The sequence below is a fragment of the Myotis brandtii genome, unplaced genomic scaffold (genome assembly GCF_000412655.1).
Source record: "Myotis brandtii unplaced genomic scaffold, ASM41265v1 scaffold159, whole genome shotgun sequence".
NCBI lineage: Eukaryota > Metazoa > Chordata > Mammalia > Chiroptera > Vespertilionidae > Myotis > Myotis brandtii.
In genome coordinates this window covers 3,394,565-3,417,477 of record NW_005355799.1, presented here as the reverse complement: position 1 = coordinate 3,417,477, position 22,913 = coordinate 3,394,565, and the positions used below count along the sequence as shown (strand labels likewise).

General features: G+C 39.8%; 1 long non-coding RNA gene across 1 annotated transcript; it reads left to right on the top strand.

Annotated features, from left to right (window-relative positions):
- Positions 1-7,286: 7,286 nt before the first annotated feature.
- LOC106725382 lies at positions 7,287-22,162 on the top strand. Its single transcript, XR_001361270.1, has 3 exons — positions 7,287-7,358; positions 12,658-12,660; positions 22,150-22,162. It is a non-coding gene; the product is annotated as an uncharacterized LOC106725382 (long non-coding RNA).
- The last annotated feature ends 751 nt before the right edge of the window (positions 22,163-22,913 follow it).

The window sequence follows — 22,913 nt, the reverse complement described above, 5'->3', positions numbered from 1 at the left end:
GAGCAAATATAGTCTGTTCTGCTCCACATGTATGTTTTGCTAACCCTGATTACCTTATACATGATCAGGACTTAGGAAATACTGGACATTTACATGCAGGTTTTTCTAGGAAAAGGGAGCCAGAATATCCAGAGTTTTCACCAGGAAAGGAAAATCCCTCAGTGTAGCTGCTACACTGGTAGAAACCCTTTTAGCTCTATTTTCAGAAAAGTAAAAATGAGTACTTGCGTACAGGGCTCTTTCCCAAACAGGCTTGCTGCCAGCTTCGCACACCTTTTAGCTCACGGCACATTCCTCTTCTTCCCACGGCTCCTACATGGCAGCCCCACTGCTCAGAGCACAAGCCAGTCTGCATCATTTCAGTGCTCATAAGCCAGCATTTTAAATCTATTGTCTGATAGTCTTTGAAGGAATTATCCCTTGAGGCTGACTTCAGCCACACTTAGCTGCTTGCCTCTGCTGTTTGTGTTATATTCCCAGATACCAATCAATATCTTAGTTACCGCTCTAATTAAAAGGTAACAATAATTTTGAATATCTGCCCAACTTTATTTTTCCAGTAAGTGCTGTTGTTTTGTTGTGCAATTTTTCAGAATAAAAATTATCCAAAAACACCTATATTGTGTATGGCAGAAATACCAGTATACACTGCACAATTTGTATATGAAATTATTTCTGTATATGAGTGTCTATCACCTGTTAATATTGGTATGGGCCAAATTGATTAGTGAAAGTGCATGTATATTTATGTGTATTTTGTGTAGCATATATGTCCATGTATATTTTATGTATTGTGTATTGACTTCAGTACTTTTTGTATGTGAGAATATTTGCTTCCATTTATGGAAAAATACTGAATGAAATTGACAATGTTCATGCTTTCCAAGAGCTTATAGTTTGTAGGAAAGACAGATAATTAAAAATCAAATACAATCTTTGTATGCTAGTGGAAATTCAAGTTTTCTTGGAAAGCTGCTGTCGAGGGGACCTAACCTGGTCTAAGGGTCAGGAAGAGTGTCCTGAAGAAAGATTTGAAAGGTGAGAAGGTTGTCAGGAGAGGGGGTGGTGTAAGACATACAGCATGTATGAAGGTGATGAAATAAGAGAAAATGTGAACTAAAATCAGAGTTAGAAGGATTGAGCTTGAGGGAGAATATTCCCAGGAATGAGGCAGGACAAAGGTCCTGGGCAGTCTCACCAGCCACGGTAAGGATTGGGAACATTATTCTAGTGAAGATAAGGAATTACTGAGGGGTCTTAAAAACTCTCCTCTCCCAAGTTCCTTTTACATCTAATTGTGGTCTCAGATCTCAACAGCCTCTGAAGCCATTTTTACCACTTCAATGCTACTGGATTTGCCCAATGTCTACTCCTTTCATGCCTATCTCCTAGGTTGCCTCTTATCCCACTGAAGTTGTCATTTCTATAAAACCTTAGAAAATTCTTGATACTTTTTTAGGTCTGTTTTCTACCCTCTCTGCTGCTACCTTGACTATCATTTAAAAAACAAAAACAAACTCTCAGTGGCTCTCCAAATGAAGATAGGTTCTGAGTTTGTTACAGAACCTTCTACTTTGGAACTTGAAACATTACCAAGTGTCACATTTAAAATCATAAAACATGAACCTGAATTCTAGCACATGATTTCAGCATCTCAACAGTCTTCTACCTTAGGGTGATTTTTGTTGCTCCATAGAAAACGCTACCCTGCCAAACCCCCTCTGGCTTAGGGGCACCATTTGCCTCATCCTCATCATTTGATCTCTAAATCCTCTTAGCTTCTCCTCCCATAATGCCTAGTATATTGGGTGGAATCCGTGTGCCTAAGGGACACCTGGAAATTAGATATCATTATCCTGACTAACCACCACACAGTCATCCTCTTGCAGATGAAAGAGACTTTGCTGACATTCTCCCCCAAGTTAAACTGCCCCCTAAAATGAACTTTAAAACCTGCTTTAAAGAAAACCAAGAATAAATATCACTCAAAAAGAGCAGCAGAAAATGTGCACAGTATTTCTAAACATCTCATCAGAGCAAAAAATAATCATCAAAGGGAAACCAGTCAAGGTTAAAAGCAGCACTGAAAAGTGATTCGTTTGGTAAACAAGAGGAGGTGTAATTATCACAAAAGCAAACTTTGCTGAGGGGATAACTGTCAGAGCTCTTGCAGTAAAAGGTCTCTTTACCATTTTAATCCGACAGCCCAAGAGTTCCCTAGTGAAAACAATTTGCAACAAAATCACAAATGTGACTATGGTGTTCTTTTAAACTTTCATGTCAGCCTTGGCTAACAACGCAACGTTAATATTTACAATTCAAATGACAGTAGAGATCGGCTGATAATAAGGATTATGAAAAATCTTTTAGCACTGTATTTTCATGTATTGAACAATACTCTCTATCAGCAATGACATTTTAGAGTTTGTTTATTTGCTTATTAGAAGCCAATGGGCCTGACCCCTGAAAGACACCAAAATTGAATTGCAGCTTGAGAGGCAATTATGAATTCAGATACTTTTGAAATATGAGTACACTTTCGGGAGACTCCAGGTGACTCCTATCCATTGTGCAACAGAACCTTATAGTATTTGTGCATCACTGCTGACCTGACCTCGTGGTTTTTCAAACAACCTCCTCATTTAGGAAATTGAACTAAAAAAAAGGGAGATAACTTGTCCCACGTCAGCCTGACTCAACCCGTGGTCTATTACCACTCAGGCTACTGCTCTTTAAAAACTGCAATCAGTTATCTTGCAGTGCTGCCCAATAGAGGGCTGTGTGATAACAGGGACAGCAGTGCACTAGTCACAGGTCACACGTGGTTAGAGGCACTTGGAATGCGGTTAGTGTGACTGAGCTAAAAACTGAATCATGAATGATTTTTAATCTTAAGTAACTTAAATTTAAGTAACCATATGTGCCTAGCATCTTCCAAAAAAGCATGACATGATCAGCTCACTAAGAAACGCCCAGGTACCCTCTGTCTCCACCAGCTCCTAGTTAAACAGTCACAGGAGTGGGGAGGATACCAGATTTGATTGTTGCCACTTTACAATTGAAGCAATGACTTCTGTTTCCTTTTATTTCCCAGAATCCAACAAATGGCTTTATTCAGAAAAGGCACAATACTAAATGTGTTGCTGCTATAAGTATTTATTTGCTTTGACAAATGCTAGGGGCAGGAAAGAACACAGCTTAGAAGTTTGTTCACAAAAACTGCCCTCCTTGCACCTCCCTGCAGTGAGAAAAACCCATTCCATCCTCAAAAGCACATAGGCCTAACCAATGGACACAGACAACAGGGGGGTAAGGGCATGGGGAGGGTGGTAATGTGGGGATAAGGACACATATGTAATAACTTAATCAATAAAGAAATTTAAAAAATAAAACAATCTCAAACTTTCAGAAAAATTCTAAGTCCAATACAAAAAAAACTACAAAAGTCCTTTTTATTTCTGAAAATTATGACACATTGATATCATATGGTCATTCTGAATGGGCACAAAAGAAGTCCTTTGAATGCAGAGAAAAAGAAACAGCACTGGCTTAGAGAGAAGTGGCAGACAGACACCACCCTCATTAAATGTTCAAAGTTAACACCACAGTCATGGGACAAATAGACATCATGTGCCTCATGATATGATGCATTAAGAACACTATAGCACTTCTATGGCATTCCTGCCAAAAGTTTATAACCTGAGTCTAATCTGAGGAAACAGTCAAATCCAAATTGAGGGACTTTCTACAAAATAAATGGCCTGTACTCTAAAAGTAATACTATCATAAAACACAAATGACGGCTCGGGAACTATTCCAGCTTAAAGGAGACTAAAGAGACATGACAGCTGAATGTAATGCACGAACCTAGATTTTCTTCTGCTACAAAGGACATTATTGGGACAAGTGATGAAATTCGAATAAAATCTGTATCAGTGAAAAAGAAATTCCTAAAGTTGACTAAAACTTCTGCCAGGAGAGGGCCCTACACACAGTTGTCTAATCAGGGACGAACTTGCTTGTAATACAACTGTTACTGGTGTTCAGCCCAGAGAGCAGATGACCCAATGCAATTGCCACTAAGCAGTTAGCCTCCTGCACTGTCCACATCATAAAAATGGCATCCCTCATTATAAGAAGCCAGTTACCTCTGCCTAGAGAGGAAATTTGCTTAGCTCCATTCACTTTTTTAAATAGAAAAATAATTGAAATTAGTATTGATTTTACTTTTCAGGTGACCATCTAATTGGTAAATGTATGATTTTTTTGATAACAATAGAAAGAAAATTAGTAGGAAGGTTAGAAATGAAATGTAAGCATAAGGTGACCTTCAATTATCACTTCTTTTTATTATAAATAGATTTTTTTCGAAGTTTATGTAGTTCTCCCCTGAAGACTCCTGAAAAATTAGCTCTTAGAGCAGCATATAGTTAGTTTTCTGGAGTTTCTTTGGTTTATGTGTTTGGTTATTTAATTTGTTTCTAGAAAATAGGACAGTCAGTATTATATGTTTTCACATAAGTACCCCTTTCCCAGGGCATGTCTTTCCTTTCCTGTCTTTTTTCCCCCCATCTTTTTTTCTGCTTTTTTAATAAGTAAAAACATTCTTAAAGATTTAAGGGAATGGATGGCTTAGAACAACTATCATCAGTCAGAAACTCTTGTTGAATATATCTCAAGGGGGCTACTTTACAAATCCTGCACTGCATGTCAAATTCCATCGACTTCTTAGGAGGCCAAAAGGTCTTTTGACAGGGCCCCAGAATTGTTTCATCTCCTTAAGCTGTCCTCTTTGAAGAAAACAGTTTTGATGCTCTGAAAACCAGCATTTATATCTATTGCTCCAAGTCCCCCAGGATCATAATTTCTTTGAATTGAAGAATCAATGATGTTGTTACCAAGGTGGTTTATTTGAAGATAGTTTTGTTGTTTCTATGTAATCTTAGTGCTCTCAGGAATTCTTTAAATTCAAATGATCATTTTACCTTACATATTTAGACTTTTATCAATCCTATTCTTCTAAATTAATGAAAAGTTAACTGGAATTTGTCCTTAACAATTGAACCTTATACTATACCCCATCAGTAATGGACTTTACATAATGGCCATTATCACCAAGAAGACATATCTCCATACACCAAGGGTATGAATATTGGATGGCCATTGTAAATATTTATAATAGGCATAATCTGGGAGTTCTGAGCAATGATTCAATTATAAATGGAAAAATATAGAGTTTTCTGTGTTTATAGGCTACAGTGTTGCTGGTTTCAACAATAATGAGTTTCATTGTGTTGCATTTAGAGGTGATCCTTAATCACTGTAGTAATTACTAAAATTTGTTCAAGTCTGTAGTCAGCAGTACCATAATTTGCATTTAATAAGCTTAAAAATTGGCCTGTCATCTATCCTTCAGAGCCTTCAACTGAATGATATAAGCCCAAGATACCATCCTTTAGATCTTGTGTACAGCCATGAGGAGAATATATATATATATCCACCAAGATTCAGGGGATTTTAAGCTAATGCTTTTCTCAAAAGGACTAACCCTACTGAGCTTTTCAAATCCCCAAGGCCCAATTATATTTCTTTGCTTCAGCATCACTTTCCAGATGTTTTCACCACTGCTGGTGAACACAGATAACACTGAGGTCACCAATGAGGGAAACCTTGAAAAGCAGGTCATTAAATATTAAGTTAATTGTAATTTATTAGTGATCACAATCATTGTTTCATAAAAAGGTTAGTATTGTTCACATAATCATATAATCTCAGAATTGAAAGTTCTTCAGATATAAAGTAGTTTAAAACATTTATTACAGTTTAATCTTCCTTCTATATTAAAGTTCTTCAACTATTTTAAGACAGCTCTCATACTTGCCCCTAGAGTTTTCTCTCCTACAAGCCAAATATTCTTAGTTTCTTTCTACTGTTCTTAATATATGGTTTCCCCCTATCTTCCACCCCACCACCACATCCATCCAAATTTAGTCATATTTCAAAGCTAATGGAGCCTTCAAATGCATTACCTGTTAAAGGCAGACATAGCATACTTCATTCATTTTGATCTTACAGTTAAATTGAAAATCCTGCATCTTTTTTGCATGTGCCTTACCTATAGCTTGTCCTATCTGATTTTATTCAATTAGTCTTTTTGGCCTTAGAGCAGTTTTCACAGTTAAAATTGTGAAATGCAGGTAGTTGTTATCTTTTTGTGACTTAATTTCAGTAAATAATCTTATAAGAATATTTAAAGTATGTGTATCAAATCAACAAAATAAGTGAAATAAATAAGATGAATTTATAGGGGGAAAGGAGGAAAAAGACCAAATACTTTCACTTATTTTTCTTCGCTCTGTAGAGATTTATAAATCACAATAAATAGAAGAATTAAAGTTTTATTTTGAGGAGAAAATAAGACTAATATTTAATCAAAGAGTAGTATATAAAAAGAACCTAGAAACTTTTAATTTAGTTTAAATTATGTCAGATGAATAGTTTTTAGACCTATAATTGTCATACTCTATTAGGAATGACTGATATCTCCACTGTAATTGTTGCAAAATGATTTTTCAAAAGCTATCAACTTGGTTAAAAACCACTAATACACACATTATAATATTCATACCTTAAAAGTTTTCAGAATATCCTGTATAATAAAAGCCTAATATGCAAATTGTCCCCTCAGGCAGTCATTGGACCAGAAGTTTGACTTGGAGACCTGGAATTCGACTGCTTGCTATGACGTCTGCTGACCACGGGGGGGGGGGGGGGGGGCGTGGAACATGGCAGGCATTGGCAGCGCTGGCAGTGGGCAGCAGTGGAGGCACTGCGGGCCCTAATGGGCCCCGATGAGAGCAGGACCATGGCGGGATGGTGGAGCAGGTGAGCAGGCGGCGCCAGGCAAGGCGGGTGTGAGTGGGGTCCCGATCACCCCGCTGATCACCCTGCAGACAGTGATTATCCTGCAGGTGGGATAGTGGAGCAGGTGAGGGGGTGGTGCCAGGCCAAGGCAGGGTACCAGGCAGGGCTGTGGGGCTGCGAGGCTGGGGGCACAAGCTGGGGCTGTGAGGCTACAGGGGTGGGCAAACTTTTTGACTCGAGGGCCACAATGGGTTCTTAAACTGGACCGGAGGGCCGGAACAAAAGCATGGATGGAGTGTTTGTGTGAACTAATATAAATTCAAAGTAAACATCATTACATAAAAGGGTACGGTCTTTTTTTTTTTTTAGTTTTATTCATTTCAAACGGGCCGGATCCAGCCCGCAGGCCGTAGTTTGCCCACGGCTGGTAGGAGCATGAGCTGAGGCCCGCTCTCCACAGGCCACCCTGAGGGACCCCACCTGTGCACAAATTCGTATACTGGACTCTAGTAAAACAATATTTGTGAGTATAAATTATGAAAAACATAATATATTTTAACTGGTGCACATTTTAATAAAATGTTAAAATGTTCTAATGGAAAAGAAAGCATTAAGATAATGCTTATGGTTAAATTCATACTGTAAATATTTCAAAATCAGAAAACTTTCAACTTAATTTTATTAAATACTATTTTACCTCTCAGTTTCTAAGGGTACCTCTTGAGCTTGAAATTCAAGGATAGTCTATTCCTTAAAATGTGTGCAGTTTGCTATTAGAAGCTTCAATCACCATTGGTTGATTTACTTATCCACTAACTTGAAACTGAGTTAGGTTCTGATATGTCTCTAAAATTTAAGTGGATAAATTCTCTAATTTCACTATAGAAATGTGATCCATGAGGTATAGATCCCATTTTTCCAAACTAACATGATTTTTGGAGAAGTGTATCCTGTTTTGTCAAACAGCAAGATTTTCTTTAAAAAGCCAATGATAGTTGCTCTTTCTACTCATTTCAAATCTGCTCTATTCAAGTTTACATAGTTTATGCAACGCTATTGTAATATCCAGCTGCTCTGTAGGTCCATATATTTCAGCAATATAAGGAAATTTTCAGAGTATTATAAATTACTAAACAGTCCTCCTATTTGGGTTGCACTTGGAGTCAAGTAATATTCTTAATGCATAAACTATTTTCAGATACAATTTTTGTAATAATTACATGTGAAAATAAGCACCCTTAAGCAAAACAATTCCTTTTGATAATTTTAAGTGATGTTGATGAAGCACTTCATATGAGCTTGTGGTTCAAAGCAAAAGAAAGGTTAACAAATCATGTAGTCAGGCTTACATATATAAACAGAAAAACCAAGGGTCCCTATGACTTTGATTAAATTTAGTTTAAAAGCCTAGTTCTTGAAATCATATTCCTCTCTTTCACTCTCTACCCACCCCGCCCCACACCAGAGATCTAACCTCTACCCCAATAATCAGCAACCCCCAAGGCAGCAGAAGACAAGGGCCTGACTAATGGTCACAAGATCCGGACTTCTTGCAGGCTAAAGATAACATCTTTTTATTATTATTATTTAAATTCTTTATTGTTTAAAGTATTACATATGTCTCCTTTTTTCCCCATTGATCTCACCCCAGCACATGCCCTCACCCCGCTACTGTCTGTGTCCATGAGTTATGTCCATATGAATGCATACCAGTTCTTTGGTTGATCTCTAACCTCTCCCTCCCCTTTTGAAAAGTATCTATTTAGGTCCTTTGCCCATTTTTTAATTGGATTGTTTATCTTCCTTTTGTTAAGTTGTATGAGTTCCCTATAAATTTTGGAGATTAGACCCTTATCAGAGATAACATTGGCAAATATGTTCTCCCATGCAGTGGCCACTCTTATTGTTTTGTTGGTGGTTAGTTTTGCTATGCAGAAGTTTTTTATTTTGATGTAGTCCCATTTGTTTAATTTCTCCTTAATGTCCATTGTCCTAGAAGCTTATATAGGTAAAGACATTGCTATGACATATGTCTGATATTTTGCTGCCTATGGATTCTTTTAAGATTTTTATGATTTCCTATCTCGTTTAAGTCCTTTATCCATTTTTAGTTTACTTTTGTGTACGGTGTAAGTTGGGGGTCTAGTTTAATTTTTTTTCATTTATGTATTTTCTTTATTAAATAAATATTACATAGCAAACTTAAAAATTATATATGATATTACATATTAATATTATATCTATGACAAATATTATATACAAGTTAGAGCAAAATATGTTTGCCATTGTTCATATGGAAAATAATACAATAATTAATAAATACTAATACAAGAATAAATTCTTTGTTTTGCATACTCACAAACTGTAAACCTACTTTTATCTTACTTCGTATATAAACTCAAATCCATAAGTATACTATGGGTCAAAGCCTAAGCTATATTATTCATGGAGTTACTAAAGAGAAATATAAACTTATTCTGATTTTAATGTGTTTACTTACAACACAAAGTGAAGAATACAAAGAGAAGCATTTTTACTTGTTATTAATAAGTTAATAGAATTATCAAATAATATATTAATATTTCATAGCCATTTTAATAGGTTGTTCTTAATTACAGTTTTGAAATCTTTCTTGATAATGATCAGATTATAAAGGCACAACTTGCATATTTTTAAAAATAGACTACCATCAGTTTCAAGAAATTCCCCCTACTTGGGGTATTTGGGTTCTCTTGGTATAGTTGGGTCGTGAGTATTATTGTCCTATTTGTGGATGGAGTCTCCTCTCAGGGTGTCTGGTTATATGGCTTGCTCTCTACTATGTTGACCAAACAGCACAAAATACAACTCAACAAGACACAACACAAAGGGAACAAAACATGAATGTATTCATGACACCCATAACTCCAATAAAAGTGACCACCAGAGAAAAGAGAATTAGGAGAGAGAAAAGAGAGCAAAAATGATATCAAGAAAAGACAAAAAGCAAGAGAGAAAAGGAAAAGAAGAAACAAGAAAAAAATACATATGGGGAGAAAACACCCAGAAAAAGGGGTGGGGGCACAGAATCAGTAAAGGCAGAGCTTATACACAGAAAGTAAGGTTAAGGAATTGAATGAATAGGGGAAGGACCGTGGTTCAGTATAGAGGAAGTAGAAAGAGTGAGAGGAAAATAATTAAAAAAAAATAAATATAAAACAAAAAAATTTAATTTCTCTATCTGTTTATTCATTTATTTTTGGAAAAGTAGAATATAGGGGAGAACAGATAGGCTTGAGTTTAGTGAGTGAAACTAATTAAACTATTAGGATAAAAAGAGAGCAAGAGAGGGGAGGAAAAACAAAAGCATAAAAAAAGATTAACTAGTGAAGAAAAAGTAAAGAGAAGAGTGCATAGACTTGGAACAGGGGAGAGCAAATTAGATATATGAGTAAGCCAACAGAGATTACATAATAATAACACGTCAATAAAGCAGATAAAGAAGGTCAATTTTTAACAAGGTGTAAAAAGAAAGAAAAGAGATAAACTAAAGTGGGGACAGGAGAGAAAAAACAGTATGAAAAAGGGAGAAATGAGGAAGAAAAGGGTGGAAAAGAGGAAAAAATAAGAAAAAATAACAATCCTATATAATAAAAGCTTAATATGCTCAGTGTCCGCTCGTCCAGTCATCTGTTAAACCAATCAAAGCATAATATGTTAATGATATGCTAAGGCCACTCAACCACTCACTATGACATGCACTGACCACCAGGGGGCAGACACTCCAACCAGTAGGTTAGCTTGCTGCCGGGGTCTGGCCAAATGGGACTGAACGAGACAAGCCAGACATGCCCTGGAGCCCTCCCATGGTCCCTCCCCAGCTGGCCAACTTCCCGCGTCCTTCCCTGGCCCCAATCATGCACCAGTGGTGTCCCTCGGCCTGACCTGGAGCCTCTTGCAATCCAGAAACCCTCAGGGGATGTTGGAGAGGCGTTTTTGACCCCGTGGCAAACGACTGGTTGCTATGATGTGCACTGACCATTAGGGGGCAGACACTCACTGCAGGAGTGTGGTCAGTGCGCTCCCACAGTAGGAGCACCACTCAGCCAGAAGCCGGGCTCACGGCTGTCGAGCACAGTGGTGGTGGCAGGAGCCTCTCCTGCCTCTGTGGCAGCACTAAAGATGTCTGACTGACAGCTTAGGCCCGCTCCCTGCCTAAGGAGAGCGGGCCTAAGCCATCAGTCGGACATCCCCCAAGGGCTCCTGGACTGAGAGAGGGTGCAGGCCGGGCTGAGGGACCCTCCCAAGAGGTCACGAATTTTGTGCACTAGGCCTCTAATAAAATACATAAGAATAGAATGAAGCAAAAATAATACAAAATAGAAAAGATCAAAAAAGAAAAAAGAATGAAAAAAAATTAATAAAAAAGTGAAGTGTAGTTCACTTAAGCCTAATTTTAATGCCCCATGAGGGCTGGTTTAAGACCCCATTCTTCTGTTCTGTCTGCCACTTCTCAGTTTCCTGTTAGGGAGTGAGCACCGTGTTGAAATTTCAAGCGATCCACCACTCCTCTGTGTCTGTCTCCACAACCTTGGCTGCAAGCAGTCAGGTCCAATCTGCCCACTTTGCCTGTCTGCCTGCTGTTAATCTTAATCACTCAAGCGTCTGTTTCTGACAGGGCTTTATGTGGATGTGGTGCTGTATCAGCCCCTCTTCACCCCAGTCCCTGAGGGCTCTTTGGGGCTATTCAGAGTCTTTGTTTACTTTGTGTAGCCTGGGTGTTGCTGTATTAGCTTCCTGAGGCTGCTGGGATTGGCTGGCTCTTCAGGAGAAAAAAGGCTACTTAGGTTTGGAGGGTAACAAATGTCTCAGTGCTGGATTCCTGGTCACCTCTCCTGTCCTGCTCTCTTCCACAGCCTCTCCCCAGACCCCACAAATCTGCACCTCTGCCTGCACCGCTGCCTCAGGTGAGTGTTTGTAATGAACTGGGTTTAGTGAATAAAAGCAAAGACAAAAACAGAGGCAAAACAACCACACAACTTTGAGTTTCTCTCCCCCTGGCACTGTGTGGCTCAGGCAGCTCTTCAGGCAGCCTTCTGAGTGCAGCCTTTCTCGGCTATGGACTTAGATCTAGATCCCCCAGCCACTAGCAGCTCTGTGGACTTCCTTTCCACAGCTGGATGTCATGCCTGTCCCCAAAAGACGCGGACTTGGTGCAGTGCAACTTTCTCTGACCCTCCTGGCCTGGTGGTCTCATAGCTCTCTCTGGCCCAGATCACCGATTCTACTGTTCTCTAGGCATCCTCTGGCCTTTTTGGTTATGAATTGTCTCACTAGCGGTGTCTAATTCACCAATTCTGGGTGGGTGTTATTCGATTTAGTTGCTCCTTCCATCTTCCTAAAAATAATATCCTTACCTAAGTTATATTTCAATTTCTGAGCCCTGGGTGGAACCACTCCCTAAGTAGTTTCTCATGAGACCAGACAGAAGGATGCTGTGAAAGACCTCAGAGCTGTCCTACTAGTAAATACTTGAAGAGATGATTTATTTCTCTTATCTTACCTCTAACCAGTTACCTATCAACACAACCCCACAACCCCTAATTCACGATGTCTTGTGATTTTGCCCCATATAATCTGTAACCGACACACCATCACGGAGTCAGCTTTTTAGAGCATAAGCCAATTCAATCTTAAACTATTTTTTCTTTCAACAATACAAACTCCCGCTCATTCATTTATTTGGGCCAGTGCACACAGGTAGGGGGCTCATGGCAAAAACATTGGTTTCTGATAACAACAGCATAGAACAAGATGGTCATTTCATAACCATACAGGTAGATACAAAACTAAACACTCCCCCGTCTCCTGGGGCTAACTAGCTTCTGCTATATTGTAGGAAACTCTATAAAATTAACAACATTGTATGTTTTTCAAACTTTTCCTATTGATATTCTTAGTAATTATTGCAAGTTTAAGCCTAAATTGACAAGACCAAATGCTTCTGAGAATCTTAGAATTTTTCACCATCAATCTATAATTTTTAAATATGAACATGAACTATTTTTAAAGTCAAGATTGAGTAGAAATTTATAAATCATATATCCGTCTTAGTTTGGTCTACAAATATCACAGCCTGAGTCACTATAAACAACAGAAAATCAATGCTCACAGTTCTGAAGGCTTAATGCCCTAGATTAAGGAGTCAGCATAGTATGATTTTGGTGAAAGCCCTCTTTCAGGTTGTGGATTGCCAATTTCTTGTATCCTCACATGGTGAAAAGCACGCGTTTGCATTCTGTGGTTTCTTTTGTAAAGGCACTATCTCATTCATGAAGGTTTCATATTCATGACCTAATTACTCCTCAAAGCCCCCACTTCCAACTACCCTCACATTGGGGATTAAATTTGTAACATATGGATTTTGGAAGGACACAAACATTCAGTCCATAAAATATCCAAGCCAAAAGTTATGGAAACTACAATAGAGTTTTAACTAGCGACATTGCTGCAACTCTACTCATGCAGAATTTTCCAAGGAGTGTAGTCTTTAAATATGGTCAACATATCACATTGAGACCCAGGCTGAACCCCTTTAAAAATATAAAGGTAACAAAATAACATGTTCTTTTTTCAGAAACATACAAGGACTTATGTATATGTAATCATAGCAATGATTATTTTTGTTTCTTGGGACTCCTGATGATTTAATTTTTTTTAATTCATTGAGGAGAGAGAGAGAGAGAGAGAGAGAGAGAGAGAGAGAGAGAGGAAGGGAGAGAGAGAGAAACATTAATTTTTTTTCCATTCGAGAGAGAGAGAGAGAGAGAGAAAGGGAGAGAGAGAAAAACATTAATTTATTTTCCACTTCCTTATGCATCCATTGGTTGCTTCTTGTATGTGCCCTGACCAGAGATAGCACCCACAACCTTGGTGTATAAGGGCAACAATCTAACCAACTAAACTACCTCGCCAGGACCTCTGATGATTTTAATTTCTGTATTTTCTACATTCTCTACACTAGTCATGCATTATAATAAAGAAATGAATAAGTAGAAGTTATTACAGAACCCAGAAATATCATGAAAATAACCCTACATGTATCTGCAGTGAAGGCACTGAATCTAAATAAGACCTTCCCCCTGCTACATTTCAATAGTAGCTAATAAATTTTGGGGAAATGTTAAATTGCATCATAAAAGATTTCACTTCTGTGTGTTCACATGCATAGCAATGCAGAAAGGAAGAGAGAGTTCATGTGATGTGCTATGAAAAATAAAAACAGTTTTCGACTACAAAAGAATTACCTGTCATGCAATACAGCACTCAGGTTGCACAGAAACAACAAAACTGCCTTAAATAAACTATCTATGTAACATCATTGATTCTTTAGGTCCTTAGGGACAAAGAGCAGTAGCTGTAAGTATTGGCATTCAAACCTTCAAAAGTATTTGCTTCAGAAATGGCAGCTTCTACACATGAAATAACCAGAGTCCCAGTCTAAACACCCTTGGCCTCTTAGGAAGTCAGAGGACATTTGACATGCATAGCAGGAGTTTTTTGTAAAGATGTTCTTTCAAGTGATGTATAAATGAACCTTTTGCTAGATTTCTCCTGAGAGGGTGTAGACGTGGCAGCTGGGATCCAAGATCAGAGTCCTGCTCTAACAAGATGACTCGGTCATAGAGAGTCTGAGACAGAGTGAAAACAGGCCCTTCTAACAGTGCCCGGAGTTGGGGCACAGAAACATTACAGGCAGTAATAATTGCCAAGGACAAGGTACCTAGAGAGTGATCCAAAAGACAGGGCATGAAACCTTTATTATTTCTTAAAAAGAACACAAATGTTTCTCATTTTGAATTAAACATTTTGTAGTTCAGAAGGGTTGGCTATTTGTTGTTGTACTCAGTTTATTAGGTCATAATTTTACCTTATTTAAATAGCATTTGTTTTTTGTAAAATATGATTTCTTGGAGCATTAAGTTCCCTTTTTATAAGTGTTAGTCAGCACATACACAGAGAAGCAGTGTGCTAGAGTGGTGTCAGTGTCTCTGATACAGATTAAATTTCCCCTGAAATGGTCTTCACAGGGTCTACTGAACTTAGGTCAGTACTTGAGTACAGACTAGAACCAAAACATCCTGCCATAGACATTAGATGAGATGGTGTAATATTAAGAGTAGATGTGAGACACTATTGTGAACTGAATGTCTGTATCCCTCCAAAATTCACATATTGAAATTTTAATTCCCACTGTAATGGTAATAGGATGTGGGACCTTGGGATGAGGGTGGAGCCCTCGTGAATGATATTAGTGCCTTTATACTAAGAAGAGCCTAGGAAACTAGCTTGCTCTTATCTTGCCATGTGAGGACACAACCGAATTGCTGGAAGTCTGCAATTCAGAAGAGGGTTCTCACCAGAACCCAACCATGTTGGCAACCTGATCTCAGACTACTGGCCTCAAGGCTGTGAAAAATACATTCTTTTGGTTTGAATTATAGAGTGTATGGTTATAGCAGCCCAAACTGATAAAGATAGAAACCTTGTCTATTCATTCTGCTCAGAGAAGTACTCAGAGTAAACTGGATGCCTCAGTCATTTTTTACTCTTCCCTGTTTCTCAATCCAGTATATTATGTGAGAGAGACTTTCAATTCTATTTTCAAAATGCTATTCATATCCATCTTACCTTTCTTCCAAAACCTAGTTAGGAGCCTCCAAAAATATTACTAAATTTTACTAAACTACATTGATTCTCTCCCATCCTCAATCCATCCTACACAATTTTAGCATTATAGTTTAACTTCCAAAATTCAAACTGACTTATCCATTCACCTATAATTACTCTCCAGTGCTTAAAAGATCAAGTCCAAATTATCAATGGGCAGTTTCATCTCCTGTTCTCACTTACTAAAAATTCCTGGAGCAGTGCTGTGCCTATCATATTTTAATAATAGCAATTGGGCCAATAACAGCAATCTGCATGAATGAAGAAAAATAATATCAGAGAAATAATAGAGTATGTAGCTTTGAAAGCCATAGGAAGTATGACTTTAGTCTGAATGTGAGAGGCTTTTGATGAGGGACTGATTTGACCTGACAAGATTAGACAAGGTCACTCTAGCTTCTGTGTGGCAAATAGAAGGAGAAGGGGCAATGAGCAGCACAAGATTGGAAAGGGGAAAACAGGCCGGCAGGGGGTGCAGTTGGGGATAACCAGGCCAGCAGAGGGGGGAGTTGGGAGCAACCAGGCTGGCAGAGGGGGCAGTAAGGGGTGACCAGGCTGGCAGGGGGGCAGTTAGTGACGAACAGGCCGGCAGAGGGGGACTGTTAGGGGTGACCAGACTAGCAGAGGGGGCAGTAAGGGGCAACCATGCTGGCAGGGGGGGGCAGTTAGGGGTGACCAGGCTAGCAGGGGGGCAGTTGGGGACAACCAGGACAGCAGAGGGGGCAGTTGGGAGCTACCAGGCTGGCAGAGGGGGGCAGTGAGGGGCAACCAGGCCGGCAGAGGGGGCAGTTAGTGGCGACGAGGCCAGCAGATGGGGACTGTTAGGGTGGACCAGGCTGGCAAGGGGGAGCCGTTGGGGGTGACCAAGCTAGCAGGCAGAGGTGGATAGGGGTGATCAGGCTGGCAGGGGGGCCAGTAGGGGTGATCAGGCAGGCAGGCAGGTGAGCAGTTAGGATCCAGCGGTCCCGGATTGTGAGAGGGATGTGAAACTGCTGATTTAGGCCCTATCCTCAGGATCGGGCCTAAACCGGAAGTTGGACATCCCTCGAGGGGTCTCAGATTGGAGAGTGTGCAGGCTGGGCTGAGGGGACCACCCCCCCGTGCATGAATTTTGTGCACTGGGCCTCTAATAATAATAATAACAATAATAATATTAATATCTTACCTTTATATAGGTATAGGAATAGATATAAATATGCTAAATCCTGAGATTACTAAAGAGATGTGATTTATAGGAAACTAGAGGCCCAGTGCACAAAATTCATGTACTGGGGAGGCGGGAGATGTCCCTTAGCCCAGCCTGCACCCTCTCCAATATGGGACCCCTCGGGGGATGTCTGACTGCCGGTTTAGGCCTGATCCCTGGCAGTCAGACATCTCTCTCACAATCTGGGACTGCTGGCTCCTAACCACTCACCTACCTGCCTGCCTGATTGCCCCTAACCACTTCTGCCTGCCAGCCTGATCACCCCCTAACCGCTCCCCTGACAGCCTGATTGACACCTAACTGCTCCCCTGCAGGCCCAGGTCCCCCCAACTGCCCTCCCCTGCTGGCCTGGTCGTCCCCAACTGCCATCCCCTGCTGGCCATCTTGTGATAAGGTGGGGGCAGCCATCTTTTTTTAAAAAAATATATTTTATTGATTTTTTTACAGAGAGGAAGGGAGAGGGATAGAGAGTTAGAAACATCCATGAAAGAGAAACACTGATCAGCTGACCAAGGTACATGCCCTTGACCGGAATCAAACCCAGGACCCTTGAGTCTGCAGGCTGATGCTCTATCCACTGAGCCAAACCGGTTAAGGCGGGGCAGCCATCTTGTGACAATGTGGGGGCGACCATCTTGTGATGATGTGGGGGCAGCTATCTTGTGATGCAAGGGCATGAGGGTCAATATGCATATTACCTCTTTATTATATAGGATTAAACCAGGGGATATAGTTTCACTAAAAAATGAACATACTCGAGTTGCTACCAGTTACTCTCACCTGCTGATCCAGCAGATAAATAAGCTGAGTTGTGAGAAAAAAAAATTTGGGAGGAGTCTAAGTAGTATTAGAAACATTTAGTGGTTTTGAAAGCTAATGGAACTTTTTTAAGAACCTTCTAGAATCCTCACCTCAATCAGGTGATTTGCCAAGTAGCAGGGAACAGTCACAGGATGAAGGCCAGGAAGCTCCAAATGCAATTTCTGCTGTGGATTCTGCTTTGTGCAACTACCTGTGTGCAGTAAGCTACATCATTTACTTACTGTTATGGATTCCATTGTGACCCCCATCCCAATTCATATGTTCAGGTGTCAACCCCAAATGTGACTATATTTAGATATAAGACCTTTAAGGAGGTAATTATGGTTTAAATGAAGTCATAAGGACTGGTATCCTTATAAAAAGAGTGAGAGACACCAGAGATCTTTCTCTCCTTACACAGGCACATTAAAAAAGCCATGAAAGCCAAAGCCGGTTTTGCTCAGTGGATGGAGCGTCGGCCTGCGGACTGAAAGGTCCCAGGTTCGATTCTGATCAAGGGCATGTACCTGGGTTGCGGGCACATCCCCGGTAGGGGGTGTGCAGGAGGCGGCTGGTCGATGTTTCTCTCTCATCGATGTTTCTAACTCTCTATCTCTCTCTCCCTTCCTCTCTGTAAAAAATCAATAAAATATATTTAAAAAAAAAAGCCATGAAAAGCTAAAACAAAAAGGTGGGCATCTGCAAACCAGGAAGAGATCCCTCATCAGAAACCAACCCTAATAGCACCTTGATCTTGGATTTCTAGCCTCCAGAACTGTGAGAACATAAAGTTCAGCCAACCAGTCTATAGTATTTTGTTATGGCAGCCCTTGAAGACTAATACAGACATTAAGGAGTTTTAACTGTTTTTGTATATTTTTTAGAATCTTGTGACAACCCCCCAAATTGCTTCATAATTAAAAAAAAATTTTCCATGAACATTCTCACTTAACTCATACTAGGGCTTCTTGGGTTGCAAATCAAAGAATGTAACTAAAGCTAGTATTGGCAGCAAAGAGATTGCTATGTCTATACAGAAAATTCATATGAAATGCAAAGACAGGGTAAGCAATAGGAAGTCATAGGAAGCTGTCTGAACCCTTGCTTGTGCCTTATCTTTCTAGATCTGACTCATTTTTTTAAAAACTTCCCTCCTTTCTTTTCTTTCCCGATCCATGTGGTGAGTTTGAGGGGTAGTTTATTAGAGGTCCAGGTACAAACATTTACAAACAGTGAAACAATCAATCACCCTCCTACAATCCCAAATTTCAGTAATAGAAGCTCCATTGGTTTAGTTGGGGTGCTATGCTCTCCTCAGCCCAGGCTGGGGTATGGGGCACTAGAGACACACATACGAAGTGACTGGGGTCCTACCATGGATGGGTGGTGCAAATAAGGTGTCCTCCATAACCTCAGAACAAACCAGAAGAGGTCAGCCTTATCATCCCCATCTGGTATTTCAGGAAACAGAAACTCTGGCTTGTCCAAGGGCACACAGCTTTAAATGAAATCAAAACAATTGGTTCTGGTTCCACATTCATAGTCTGTCTGTTAACTTCACCACCCAACTAACGTAATATATTGCCTCACTTTCAAATATTTTAAACTGAACTTAGAAATTATCCTTCAAAATTCAAATGTAGATGAAAGTGATGATTATTTTAGATATGGTTCATTCATTGAAGTTATGGAGCTGATATTCTTTCAGCAAAATCAAAGTTGTGTGAAAATGCAGATTTATCCCTTAAGTTTTATGTTGTGAATGGTCACATTATATGTGAGGATAGCTCATTTTTTTAAATCCACCAGTACTTTACCTTTGGGGTGGTTTGAAAATAATTAGATTTATTAAAAATATGAGTGATGAACTAGATATTTTTTTTCTTTTTTATTCCAGGACACACTAGCAAAGAAAAATAGTAGGTATTCCCCATTATTGTCTCCTTGCCATTTATTACTGAAAGTCAGTGGCATTGCTTTCATTTATGTTCAGCTCTATGGGAAAAGGTTGTCATTAGTTACTGGAGATAAAAGCAACAGTAATGGTGGAAGTCACCTTGATAATTCCACTTAAATTCATTTACTTTCAAGAAAGACTGTGATTTTATAAAATCCCACGGGTTGGTATTGTTTTCAGGACTGTGATATTTTTCGATACATTTTTATAGGAATAATATAACTTAAAAATATATTTAAAATGTTTTTCTTTTATTTTGTTTTACAAATGTCAGATGAACAATATCAGAATACTTTTAATGTTATTTATTATACTGTCAGTTAGCATCTGTACAAATTTTATGTTTTTAAATATTTCTAAAATTTTTGCCTATACTTTCCATATTATGGCCTCCAAGAGGGAATGGAGGTCCAATACAATGTATAACAAAATGAATTATCTCTTGGTAAGTCTATCATACACATAAAAATATGTACTAACCAGTCCTTTACATGGCATGTAAGTCAATAATCTATGCAATAAAGAACAGAGGTAAAAAGGTAGAACAGAAGTGCCTCTGTTCGTATTCACTTTCTTGAAAAATCATGGGTGAAGTTATTTTAGAATCTTGAGACATCTCCTATGGACTTTCAACCCATGGTCAGTGAAGCAAACATTCTTTGTGTCATTTCTCTTTCTTATCTATTCTCTCCCTCCTCAAGTATTGAATGGAACCAGCCTCTGGTATGTAGGACCTTTCCATCATTTCAATCATCTTTGATCCTGACCATATAAATCTAATGTTAGATAAAAACTGAGATTTACAGAGTACAGGCAAGAGAATAAGTGTTTCAAGATCTAAGAGGGTGTTTATATATGACAATGGAAGATCTACAAGTCACTCAGTCCTTTTATGCTGTTGCTACATTTCTTAGATTTTCTTTTCGTGTTCTGTTTAGTCTTTCACCTTATTACTCTCAAAATATTTATCTTTCTCTTCCTTATTATGAAATTGAATCAGGGGGTGATAGCACACTAGGCATTCTGGGTTAAAGGAAAGAGATGGACAGTTTTTGCATAGAAATACACACCACTGATTCCCCTTACTTTCCCACTGGCATTTTCTGTCTCTAATGTATTCTCTACCTCCTGGACTATCACAACCCAGCATAGTCAACTGGCTATATATAAATACATACCACACACACACACACACACACACACACACACCACCCAGTATTATGACATCTGTGAATATAGGCTTTGTACAGCTGAGAAAAATTATCTTGACAGTTTATGTTGTTTAATCAATGAAATCTCTCTAGGCAGATTTACTTTCCCATATTGCTATGGGTGAGAGATTCTACATAAAAAATACTAAGTGAAGTCTCTTAGGAACGCAAAGAAATTAAAACTGGAAGAAATTCAGAATTCCTTTGGTTCAACTGGTTTAATTTTACCCGCCAGAAATGAGGCCCAGAGAGATGAACTTACTTGGCTTAGCTCTCACAGCTCTTCATTGTGTGCTGAGGGGCAGTGGAGGGAGGCATAGAGACTTGATTACAAGCTCAAAATGAGTCAACAGGTGATATGTCTACCTCAAAAACTGATTTTAAAATTAGACGGCATGAATTAACAAAGATTCCCTTACTGTAGCCTAGGTAGATGCATATGAGGTCCAGCAAAGGTAGCAGTGGGACAAGGTGGGGTGTCGGAGGGTGGATTGAGAGCTGTAGCACAATATGTCACTTTAACCCATTGAAACATCGAGAATGACTTCCGTTCCTCCCCTTCCTCTCTCAGTTATCAGGGAAGGACTTGGGCGTGAAACTATTCCATCATTTTTAAGTCAAAACTGTCCACCTGAGAGTATCTCCCTGGTCATGGGAGGTGGCCAGCAGCCTCTGAAGGAGAGCAATATGTTTGGAGGAGGCAAGCAGTGAGTGGTCGGGTGGAGGAAAGATGTGGTGATGCTCTGACATTAAGTTGGCTGGTATGGTCCCTGGTTGGTTTATTATCATGCCCCACAATATGCTTTATATTTACCAAATGTTAAAAATGAAATCAACTTTTAAAATATGGCCCAAGATTGTTACGCACAGTGAAATTAGTAAACTATACAGACCACAGACATATATTTTCATGCATGCAAGAAATCAGGGCATAGAATCTACTAACTTTTCTTGAAAAAACAACAACTCAAGAATAAAACCCAGACACCTATACAAAAAAAAAATGATGGTGATCATAAAAACCTCTAAAACATAGAAACACAGCTGAACAATTATGGGAATGACAGTGAAAATTATATATGTTATAAACAAAGACAATATGAAAATTATACCCAGAAACAGTCAGGAGATAGAATGAAGAGAACATGAAAATTAAATAATTCTTAAGGTTGATAAAGCAATTACTAGAACTAACCATGTGTTATTTTAAAAGGTATAATGGTCCACTACAAACCTATCCTATATAATAAAAGACCAGCGACCAAAATAGTGGAACAACCAGAATAACCACAATGACCAGAATAACCGTGGCCCCTTGCCCTACTGGCCCCACCCCCAAGCAGGGACCTCCACCCCAATTGGGGCCCCCATCAGGGCAGGTGGGCTGGCCCCCACCCCAGCACCGGGCCTCTATAGAAATATAAAACCCTTCCCTGCCACCACTCCAACCCACCTGCCAAATTCTCCTGAAACCACAAAACTAGATCACTGATTCAGGCTAGCAGTTCAAAGTGTAAAGCCTCATTCACACGTGAGGAATTCACACCTTTCTACTTGCCCTTGGACTCTGTGTCTCAGAGGAGGCGTGCACGGTACCGAGGGTCTCGCAAATGAAAGATCAGCGAAAGATCACTCTGTTGGGGCCCTGCGGTGCATCCAGGCAGACAAACTGATCACCAAACGCCAAGCACCAGACTCTGTCCCTTCCTCACCGGGGCCTCACCTCAGCTCCAGCAGGCACTCCCCGGGGCGGGAAACAAGGAGAGCTCCTACTCGAATCTTATTCGCAGAGAGGGGAATGCTCAGGGGGCCAAGATAACAGAAACCTAAGGACCCAAATGCTGGGGCCCATGCCACCAGGGCCCGCTCAGCACAAGGCCAAGGGGAGCTCGGACCAAGTTCTGGTCCAATTCCTAACCCGGTCACAACCTGCCATCCTCGGGCCGCAGCACACGCTGGAGTGTGTAATTGTGGGGGGTGCTCTGGAAGCAGAGGGCTCACTCCAGCCCCTGGGCCCCAGGGGCTCTCCGCCTGCAAGCCCTTCCCCCAGGCGCTCAGTCCCAGCTGTGCCAGCAAAGACCCTTTGCTGGGGCAGGATCGCAGGGGGAAGGGAAAGGGGGCTGTTTGCACACATGTAATTAGCTGTAATTATCCAGGGCTTTCA